Source organism: Dendrobates tinctorius, unplaced genomic scaffold, assembly GCF_039654945.1.
Source record: "Dendrobates tinctorius isolate UK_male_01 unplaced genomic scaffold, ASM3965494v1 ptg000075l, whole genome shotgun sequence".
In the NCBI taxonomy this organism is placed as follows: Eukaryota; Metazoa; Chordata; class Amphibia; order Anura; family Dendrobatidae; genus Dendrobates; species Dendrobates tinctorius.
Window position 1 is genome coordinate 16,102,872 of NW_027361743.1, and position 12,129 is coordinate 16,115,000.

Genomic DNA, 12,129 nt, shown 5'->3' on the forward strand with positions numbered 1-12,129 from the left:
CTGCCCATTTCTCTTGTCTGCGTTCAGTTAGGCGAATGTCAATACTCACACAGTGTTGTAAAAACAACTCGAACTCCTGTGGGGACTCGGAACGAGCTAGCTCATCCTTGATTGCACTGGATAAACCTTTCCTAAAAATTGGCAATAAAGCATTGTTGTCCCAGTTGGTATCCACCACTAACCTCTTAAATTCGGTAACATATTCTATGACTGAGCGCTTCCCCTGGCGCAATGACAGCAGGGCAGATTCAGTGGTGGCACGGCGGTTGGGATCGTCGAACATTTGCGCCATAGATGTCAGAAAATCATCCAAATTATTTAGACGGGTATCATGACTTTCAACCATAGGATTTGCCCAAGCCAAAGCCCGTGATGTCAACAACATAATAATACATAAAACCTTAGATCTATCAGACCGGTAGTAAGAGGCATGTACATCAAAAAATAATATGCATTGATTAACAAACCCACGAAATTGACTTCGGTCACCATTAAACCGGAATGGGGGCAACTTGGGCATACTGGGGGACGGTATATGCTCAGTGGGTAAGGCCTCCTGGACCTCCGTCCTGGTACGTAGATCTTGAAGAGCCTGACCAAACACCTGTGCATTTTGGTCCACCCGGGACTCCAAGTCTCTGAGCTTATTTTGTAAAGCCCCCCACCTCCTGCTGCAAGGAGTTAATCATAGAAAACATCTTATCTGCTTGTGACTGTGACATAGCCCCAGCAGAATCCTCTTTAAGGCTGGAGTATCCTGTAATACTATTGTAGGAACTCGAGGATTCTGATAGCGTGGGGCAATGATCAGACAGAAGCGGGTTACTTTAGTGCAAATTGTGTATTTTTATAACAGCAGTGACACCCAAAAACAATATGCTGATAACCTGTAATGAGACAAGTCCTAAAGCTATATAGCCATTCAGTAACGTTCCTAAGACAGAGTCCTCATAAACATGTGATCCAAAGGTGAGTGTAACACTCAGGTGACGTGGCGCAGTTCACACAGTAGTGATGCAGAGAGAGTCCAATCCAGGTATGTAGCAAGCACAGGGAAGTCCAGAACAAGTCTATAGATAAATCCCAGACGAGCAAAAGCATAGGACAGTCCAAAAGCTGATTTACAAGTTGATCCCAGGAGCAGCGTGAACACAGGTGAGTCCAGGAACAGGTTCACATTAAAGCATATGGTTGGTGACAGTTCCGACTGCTCTCACTGGGGAGAGTGAAGGGTTAAGAATAACACATAGTTCAGGAACATAGTTCTTACCAGATAAAGTGAACCAAGGGTTAAGTTCCAAAGATGAGTGCAGCTTTCCCTACAGAGAACAGGAAATGTCCAGAGCCAACAGCAGAAGCACACTAAGAAGCAAACAGCACAGCTGAAGGAAGCAGAATACTCCAGCAAGGAAAGGCAGCACCTGAGCCGGTTTTATACACATGAACAGGAAGTAGGGCAAACAAGAACAGCAACCTCCATCTTGACAAAGGGCAAATTCATTCACAAGGTGATTTAGAAAACCCGGAATACTGACACAGCGCCAACATGACAGTGTATGTAGTTTACGTAGCAAAATCCTGCTGACAGGTTTGCTTTAATTTCCCCTTTGCAGCTGTAACAGGTTCGATTTTTCTGGGAAAGTGTTCTGCACAATTTTTGAGGAGTCTTTGGGCATTTTGCACACACATCGAAAACATTTTGGACTAGAGCAGGGTTCCCCAGCTCCGGTCCTCAAGGCCCACCAACAGATCATGTTTTCAGGATTTCCCTTGTATTGTACAGGTGATGCAATTATCACCTGGGCAATACTAAGGAAATCCTGAAAACATGACCTGTTGGTGGGCCTTGAGGACCGGAGTTGGGGAACCCTGGACTAGAGCGCTTGTCTTGCAATCTCTTTTATAGTTAATCCCAAATTTTTGATTCGATTGAGCTCAGGAGGTTATTCAAACCAGTCATGTTCTTTTTGGCTGTTGCGCTGTGCATAGTACACAATCCTACTGGAGAAAAAGGCTTTCCCCAAACTGTTCCCATAAAATAAAATCTACAATCATCTAAAATGTATTGAATACTGAAGTATTAAGATTTTCATTTACTAGAACTAAGTGGCCTAGGTCCGCTGCTGATAAACAGCCCTATAGCATTATCCTTCAATCCACTGAATCTTACATTTGGCACAATGCAGGAAGGTGGGTAACATTTTCCTGGCATTCGCCAACCCCAGACTTATCCATCTGATGCCAGATAGAGAAGAGAGATTCATTACTCCACAAAACATATTTCCACTGCTACAAGAACTATTGGTGGTGTGCTTTACATCACTTCTTCCGACACTTGTTTGTTGGTTTGGTGATGTAAGGCTTGCATTCTGCTTTTTGCCCATAAAAACCCATGCAATGAAGCTACATGGGCACAGTTTTTATGCTGCTGTTAATATGAGAGGAGGCTATGACTCTACAGTTTTGAATTCTGGAGAGTGGTGGTGTCTTTTATGCACTATGCACCTCAGCACTCGATGACCCCGCTCTGTAAATTTACATGGTTGACATGGGTTTACCGCAACAGAGAGGGGCCTGAAGACCATGGTGTCTGATTCCACATACTCTTGCACTGATTAGAAGCACTTCACCTTCATAGTATATGGTGCAGTTTTCTGCTAGCAGTGCAGCGCTTTATCTGTTCAGTTGAGAGCTCCTGGAGCTTTCCTGCTTGGATGATCTCAGCTGTTCATTGTTGGCCATTTCCCTCTGCTATGTATACTCACCTCTGGCAATCAGAATTGCCAGTGTTAGTTTTATACTGTCTGGTTCTGAATTTGGAGGTGTTTATTGTGGAGGCATTTGGAGTGTTGTTCTAAAGACTGTTGCTTGATGATTTGTCTGTGTGCATATCCTCATCCTCTTCTATTTGGTTTTCCCTTCTTTTTACTTCCCAGTGTACCACTCTGTTTTTGTGAGTGCATATTTGTATGATTGGAGGTTTCATTTATCCCTGATAAAGGCTGATTCAGGAGTTCAGCAAGGCACGTGGCCCCGGTATCTTCACCATTAGTAGTAATCCAGGGAGCAGGGCTAGCTAGGGCACCCCTAACTTTAGGAATAGGGAAGGAGTGCCTTGGCCTGGGATATCAAACTACAGTCACATGACAATGGTCTTCATTCATGACTGAGTTGCTGTGGTTTCTAAATGCTTCCACTTTTTCCAATGATTCCACTCACAGGTGATGAAGGAATATTTAGGAGTAGAGTTAGGGTGAATTGATTCAATTCCAATTTGTTGACCACATTAGTAATCTATGGGCCCTGGATAGGAGCCTTATAGTTTGATTAGCCAACCTGGCACAACGCTATCTCTCAGTTTTACACAAGTGCAACATCGCGCCAAGCCATGTAATCAAAAGCCGAGTTGCGGATGCCATCAGATTAGAGCCATTCTCAGGGCTCTCATGCAGCGGCAACAGATCAATGACGGTTAACCGGGTCCTGCTAACTGATTTTAGAATCATAGAATCATAGAATCATAGAATCGTAGAGTTGGAAGGGACCTCCTGGGCCATCTGGTCCAACCCCCTGCTCAAAGCAGGATTCGCTAAATCATCCCAGTCAGATGTCTGTCCAGCCTCTGTTTGAAGACTTCCATTGAAGGAGAACTCACCACTTCTCGTGGCAGCCTGTTCCACTCATTGATCACTCTAACTGTCAAAAAGTTTTTTCTAATATCTAATCTGTGTCTCCTCCCATTCAGTTTCATCCCATTGCTTCTAGTCTTTCCTTGTGCAAATGAGAATAAAGTTGATCCTTCTACAATGTGACAGCCCTTTAGATATTTGTAGACAGCTATTAAGTCTCCTCTCAGTCTTCTCTTTTGCAACATAAACATTCCCAAATCCTGCAACCTTTCCTCATAAGACAGGGTTTGCAGACCGGTCACCATTCTGGTCGCTCTTTTCTGAACTTGCTCCAGTTTGTTGATGCCTTTTTTAAAATGTGGTGCCCAAAACTGGACACAATATTCCAGATGAGGTCTGACCAAAGAGGAGTAGAGGGAAATAATGACTTCACGTGATCTAGACTGTATGCTTCTGTTAATACATCCTAGAATTGCATTTGCCTTTTTTGCTGCTGCATCACACTGTTGACTCATATTCAGTCTGTGATCTATTAGTATACCCAAGTCTTTTTCACATGTGCTGTCACTTAGCCCTATTCCTCCCATTCTATATATGCTTTTTTCATTTTTATTGCCCAGATGTAGTACTTTGCATTTCTCCCTGTTAAAAACCATTCTGTTAGTTGCTGCCCACTTCTCCAGTTCATTTAAATCTTTTTGAATCCTCTCTCTCTCTTCTCTAGTATTAGCTATCCCTCCTAGCTTTGTGTCATCAGCAAATTTAATCAGTTTACCCTCAATTCCTTCATCTAAATCGTTGATAAAGATGTTGAACAATACAGGGCCCAGGACAGAGCCCTGTGGTACCCCACTTGAGACATTCTTCCAACTGGATGTGCAGCCATTTACGACCACTCTTTGGGTCAGATCACTAAGCCAGTTATGAATCCACCTAACAGTTGCCTTGTCCATTCCATACTTAGTCATTTTTTCAATAAGGATTGTATGAGAGACTTTGTCAAATGCTTTGCTGAAGTCAAGATATATTATATCTACAGCATTTCCTTGATCCACCCAATCAGTGATACCGTCATAGAAGGAAATTAAGTTAGTCTGACATGACTTATTAGTTACAAACCCATGCTGACTCTGTTTAATCACTTCATTCTTATCCAGGTATTGACATACATGTTGTTTAATAATTTGTTCAAAGATCTTTCCTGGTATAGAAGTCAGACTCACCGGCCTATAGTTGCCAGGATCCACCTTCTTCCCCTTTTTGAAGATAGGAACAACATTTGCTCTTCTCCAGTCTTCTGGCACTTCTCCTGTTCTCCAAGAATTTTCAAAGATTATGGAGAGGGGTTCAAAAATTTCTTCTGCTATCTCCTTCAGTACTCTGGGGTGTAATTCATCTGGACCTGGAGACTTGAATTCATTTAGGTTAGCTAAGTGTTTCCTAACTATCTTTCTGTTTATAGATATCCTGGATTCTTCTATTCCCTTAATAGGACAGTGAATAACAGTTGATGTTACATTTCCTTTCTGAGAGAAAACAGATGCAAAATAGGAATTTAAAAGTTCAGCCTTCTCAACATCCTGTCTTACCATTTCATCATTTTCATCCTGTAAAAATCCTATAGCATCTTTGACTTTTCTTTTACTTTTGACATATCCCCAAAATCCTTTATTATTGCTTTTGACATCTCTTGCAAGCCTCAATTCATTGTCAGCTTTAGATAATCTGATTTGTGCCCTGCAGGTTCTGCAGACAGCATTATATTCTTCTTTAGATATGCCTCCCTCTTTCCATTTTATAAACATTTTTTTCTTCCTTTTTAGCATGTGCTTAAGTTCTGTGTTCATCCATCCTGGTTTCCTTAAATGCTTCCTATTCTTCCCTCTTTTCGGAATTGTTAACAACTGTGCTTTGAGAATTTCATTTTTCAAGATTTCCCATCCCTCCTGGACATTTTTGTCTTTTAGGATATCCAGTCATTGGATCCCTCCAATTCTCTTTCTGAATCCCTTAAAATCTGCCTTTCTGAAATCTAACCTTGACGTCTGAGTCTTCACAGGTCTTCCGCCTCTAGTTATCCAAAATTCTAAAATAGCATGGTCGCTACCTCCTAGGGTCCCAGCCACTTTTACCTCCTCAACCATTTCCTCCCTGTTTATAAGGATTAGATCCAAGGTAGCAGTTCCCCTTGTTTTCTCCCTTACCTTTTGGAAGATAAAGTTGTCAGCAAGAGAGGATGAGAATTTCCTTGACCTGTTAGTTTTGCCTGAGAGAGATTCCCAACAAATGTCTGGATAGTTGAAATCTCCCATGACAACTATGTCATATTTTTTGGAGAACTTGGCCATTTGATGCATAAAGAGTTTATCCATATCTTCAGCTTGCACAGGCGGCCTGTAGTAAATGCCTACAATGGTGTCCTTTCCATTGTTCTGTCCTTGTATTCTTACCCAAACAGTTTCCACAGAACTCCCAGTCTCTGAAGCTTCAATCTCTGTGCAGATATACTTGTTTCTAACATACAATGCGACACCCCATCCTCGTTTATCAAGTCTGTTTCTTGCAAATAAGTTGTATCCTTCTAGTCTTGTATTCCAATCATGTGTATCGTCCCACCAAGTTTCAGTGATTCCATCAAGTCTATTTAGAAGGGAAGGCATTTCACAAACTACAAACTATCTCGTTACACCCCTGTCTCATATTACAGGACTCAATGGTATCAATGAGCTCTTTACCAACAGCCATTCTATCATGTTAGTAAAGGCAGATGTCATGGCGAGAGCCAGATGTTTTATACATTGCATACATTGCATTGTGTCAATGGGACTGAATGAAAATCCGGAATTCAATTATTAAGATTTGTGTCCCAATATTTTTGTCCTTATCATGTATACAGGAACTAAATAAAATGTATAACTTTCCATTAAACATTAGAATAAAGTGAAACCGTCCAAATTAATTTGAAAAAAAAATCAAATTAACATTTATTCTGTCATTTGCAGCAGAATAAATGGAGTTTTTAAGTTTTTTTTCACCTAAATTTTGACGCTGTCTTTTTCTTCTGAATTTTTTTCCACGTGGACTCCTTGGACCATCTTTGATGGTGCATCCACCTTTTGGGGCCGTGTGTAATTGGCCAACACGGCAGTGCAGCGAGCCACCTTTATTTTTATCTCCATAATATATTGTAAAAAAAAAAGCAATTTGCCTTGGGTAAATTAACCAAGTTCTCTGGTGACCATATGTGTAGATGTTTAGACAGAAGACTGCAATGTCATCACCACAGTTTGTGTGAAGTCTTAGAATAGCTTTGTTCACACAATCTGAAGCAAAATTATAATTTGACTTGTGTTGGTTTTTGTTGACAAGTCTTACATTGACCCCTCTAGTAATTTACTAGGCTTCGAGTTGATTATAATGTTGAGAAAATGTCTATTCATAGATTTGATTATGTTTAAAAGAGAATGGCCTAAACATTGCATGTGATTATTTCATGGAAAATTCAGATTCAAAGCAACAGTTGTTTCTCACATGTCAGGATTGCTTAGCTATATTCAACCCGATCAATAGGATCCTGGTAGTCAGCAAACCGTGGCCTAAAATTCAGAGAAAATGCCCAAAAAGACTTGGGTAAGTCCCTAGTATCCAAAATAGTAGGGACAATGTAAAGAGGTGTACAAGAGAGAAGACGAGTTTAGTTGATACCTAGCTGAGTAACTGCAAGCGAAGTGCCATTGGATGGTCAAAGGCGAAAGTGAAAGTAAAGAAAGAATTATAGTAGTAGGAACCCCAAGAACGGAAGTGTTCCCGGGGAATAGATTGAAGACAACACCAGGTCAGGTGACACCTGAGTCGCAGTTACTAATTATAAAAGGCCTGGCCGGGCTGAGAGGCCTCAGTTGGTGCCAGAACTTGTACCAGGACAGGTCGTGTGGCTACAAGGTGGGCTTACAGCCACCATCGCCAAAGAAGGGCCTGAGAGTGATCAGATGCCGGAGAAGGCCAGAGCTGTAAGGAAGATCCGTGTCCCATGCCAACGGAAGTCTGTGATGATCAGAAGTGTTTACAGAGACTACGACTGGGACGGGACTAGTACCGAGAGTGGCACCTGTTAAGCTGAGACATAAAGACTAAGCATTATTCATCAACCGTTGTTTAACTGCTAGAGAATAAGGATAGTGTACATAAATAGGATGTTGAATAGATGCATCGCTGTGTTTTGATAATGTCATAGTATACCATATTGACTTTGCTACTGTTACCCCCAATATAGCGCTTACTTTTGATATATATATATACTGTATATACTGTATATATATATATATATATATCTAATATATAAAGCTCAAAGTGTGTATGTATGTATGTATGTATGTGTGTGTGTGTGTGTGTATGTCCGGGATAGGCATCCGCACCGTCGCAGCTACAGCCACAAAATTTGGCACAGTCACACGTCTGGACCCCGAGAGCGTCCTAAGCTATGTTGTGAGGTGAAATTTTAACCCCGCACGTTCCAATTCACCAAACAATTTTGCCACTATCTACATACTGGGGGAAAAAGTGTGTGCGCGTCAAGCCCCACCCCTCATTATGATGTCATAATGCCCCTATTTGCATACTGGGGAAGTAGTGTGTGCGTGTCAAGCCCCGCCCCTCATTATGATGTCACAATGGTTGCCATGGCGACGCTGATGTCATCATAGGTTGCAAGCCCTGCCGCCGCTCATTATGATGTCATAATGGTTGACTATGGAATGGAGGATGTGTGATGGGTATATGGGCACCGAACTATGGGATGGAGGATATGTATGATGGGTATATGGGAACGGGACTATGGGATGGGGGATGTGTGATGGGTATATGGGCACTGGACTATGGGATGGCGGATATGTATATGGGCACGGGACTATGAGATGGAGGATGTGTGATGGGTATATGGGTACTGGACTATGGGATGGAGGATATGTATGACGGGTATATGGGCACGGGACTATGGGATGGCGGATATGTATATGGGCACAGGACTATGGGATGGAGGATGTGTGATGGGTATATGGGCACGGGACTATGGGATGGAGGATGTGTGATGGGTATATGGGCACTGGACTATGGGATGGAGGATATGTATGACGGTATATGGGCACGGGACTATGAGATAGCGGATATGTATGATGGGTATATGGGCACGGGACTATGGGATGGAGGATATGTATGATGGGTATATGGGCACGGGACTATGAGATGCAGGATGTGTGATGGGTATATGGGCACTCGACTATGGGATGGTGAATATGTATGATGGGTATATGGGCACGGGACTATGGGATGGAGAATATGTATGATGGGTATATGGGCATGGGACTATAGGATGGAGAATATGTATGATGGGTATATGGGCACTCGACTATGGGATGGAGGATGTATGATGGGTATATGGGCATGGGACTATGGGATGGAGGATATGTATCATGGGTATATGGGCACTCGACTATGGGATGAAGGATGTATGATGGGTATATGGGCACGGGACTATGGGATGGAGAATATGTATGATGGGTATATGGGCATGGGACTATGGGATGGAGAATATGTATGATGGGTATATGGGCACTCGACTATGGGATGAAGGATGTATGATGGGTATATGGGCACGGGACTATGGGATGGAGGATATGTATGATGGGTATATGGGCATGGGACTATGAGATGGAGAATATGTATGATGGGTATATGGACATGGGACTATGGGATGGAGGATGTGCGATGGGTATATGGGCACTCGACTATGGGATGGAGGATATGTATGATGGGTATATGGGCACGGGCCTATGGGATCGTGGATATGTATGATGGGTATATGGGCACGGGACTATGGGATGGAGGATAATTATAATTTTCTATAACCACAGTTAGTTACTATGCCCGGGCAGTGCCGGGCTCTTCAGCTAGTACATATATATATATAGTGGGATTGCTACTCACTCGTGAGGCAACACAGCAAGCGTTTATGTTTAAATGTCCATGCTGGCTTATTGGTGCTTTATAAACCAGCCACAAACTAAGGAAAAATAAGCCGCCTTTAAGTGCAGAAAAAGCAAAGTAAACAATTTTTGACAAAGTCTCTTTTGAGCCAGTACAGATCACACAGACTGGATAGCACCAAGTATACCAGCTCAGTCTGGAGATAACATATAGGAGGCCTTATACCTCCACACACACACACACAGAACATGTGTCAAACATCAGACTACATTTTAACATGTGAACCACACCCAGAGATGGAGTATGTGGGCAGCCAGACCGGACCGTTTCTCAGGCTGACATTAAAACCTGGCCCAGATGCACCAAACAAACCTCTTATTGCTACGGCATTATTCCAGGTTTACATCACAGATGACAACGACCTCTGTGATACATACCTCCCAACAACTATGTATTTGGTAGCCACCTTACAATATATATACACTGTTAGATTTTTTTTTCTGTGTTAGTCAAATAAATAGTGTTGGTTAAATATCACTATCTCTTCATTGTCTGCGCGGTTGCATCCAAGTAACCTGTTTACACCAGTACATGGGGCTATTGTTGTGCTGTAGTTAAAAAGGTTGTCGAGACTTCAGGCTCATGTCTGCAGTCACTCTGTGTGACTGCAGACTTGTGAAACCTCACAATGTGGACAGGGTATGCTGTCAGAATTTGCCAGTGCCGGGAATAGGCTATGTGACTGAAATTATGCAATTTGCATACTTTTAGCCACATTCCAACTAGACGTATCCGGTCTCACTGATTTTGCTTGTACTGAGCGAGGCCATGTACGTCTAGTCAGCATGTGACCACATTGATACAAATTGCATACTTGCGGTTATACGCCCATTCACTCACAAAGCCAGCACCTGAGAATCCTGACAGCACGCACACTGCACATTGTAAGGATTCATGAGTCTGCAGTCACTAAAAGTGACTGCAGACTTATACACTAAGGCTGGATAACTCCTTTAAATACTGTACCTGACCTCAGACTACTAGGACACCAGAGATTTCCTTGAAAGCATCCAATCTACTTCATCCCCCCCGGGAGAATGTGGGCAATACTAAAAGAGAACTGCTTTGCACATGGGGAAAATTTGCACTGAAACTATTATATTTGTTGATTACAAATATACAACATTAATTATTCTTATTTTTTTGAAATTTAACAAGAAGTCAGGACTCCTTTATTTTACTAACAAATAGTAACTTGGCACTCAACTTGAATGATCCTTTTTGAAAGAAAATTTTATTATGTGCAGTCTCAGAAACGTTTCGGCCCACAACAGGCCTTCATCGGTCTGCCGACTGATGTCACAGTGTGGTGACTAAATGCAGGTCCAAAATTTCGGATATATTGATTCCTGCTATCAAGGTTGGTGCAGGTGTGCACTGTGCACTCACTTGATACTGTTTGCGTATGGGCTGGTAAACTAGCCAGACTCAATATATATTGATTTTGGTGCGGTATCTAACTCCTTGGATTCAAATTAGGATGATGCACATTGTGAGATGCTTGGCCATATAAAACAGGCGTTTGATATGAAAAACTAAGTGCTCTTGAACCATAGGTCCATCCAGGACTGTAGCTTGTGGAGGTCGGTTGGGGTATGTAGATCAAAACGCGGTATCCACCGCTTGTATGACAATCATTAAAAATTTACATCCAACTCATATAAGACGAAACCATCAAGCCAAACCTCCTCTACGTGTTAACAGTTGTATTGTATCCTTAAATGTTGTGCTGTGACACTTCTAACCCACATTCATCACCACAGCCAATTATTTCCCCAATAATTTATGAAGCCTGCATCGGACAAGAGGAGAATGGAGCATCTTCTTCTATGGTTAGAAAGGATTATTGTAACAAAGCCAAAAATTTAAGGGGCTGTCCAGGACTTTCATATTGATGACCCATCCTAAGGAAAGGCGAACCATATCTGATCGGTGGGTGTCCAACACTTGGCACCCCCACTGATCAGCTTCTGTGGTGGCCAGATGTGTCCAGTGCTTGGAGCAGGAATAGGGCAGCTCTGTACAAGGTGGAGTGGTTAGTCTCAGGAACTGCAGTTATTGCTAATCACAAATCCTTTCCTGCTGAATGTTCTTGCAGAATCATCTGTGTGAAGTGAAGTTTTTCGTGCCAGCAGGAGTTTGTCATTCCCAGACTGTGGCTATGGGGTACATACGGTACTAGTTCATTCTTGAACATGAGCGCTTAGCTCATAAGGCTTGATTTAGCTCAACAGGGAGGAGAAGGGCGTTTTGTGAAGATTCGTTATAAACATAGCATGATGTCGTGTGTTATCTTTATTGGATGGTTGGAATTATTATTTTTTTTATTTTTACATTTACACTTGTCATATCATCCTGGTAACCCATCCCACCGATGGTTATGCGCTCACCATTTAGACCAGTGTTTCCCAAACTCCAGTCCTCGCGGACCCCAACAAGTCATGTTTTCAGGATTTCC

The 12,129-nt window shown here is 42.3% G+C and overlaps 1 long non-coding RNA gene across 1 annotated transcript in view; it reads left to right on the plus strand.

Moving 5' to 3' along the window:
- The first annotated feature begins 1,033 nt into the window (after positions 1-1,033).
- Positions 1,034-12,129, plus strand: part of LOC141096434 (uncharacterized) — a 14,877-nt gene continuing 3,781 nt past the window's right edge. Inside the window, exon 1 of the long non-coding RNA XR_012233685.1 lies at positions 1,034-1,155. This is a non-coding gene — a long non-coding RNA (uncharacterized lncRNA). The remainder of the gene's footprint in view (positions 1,156-12,129) is intronic.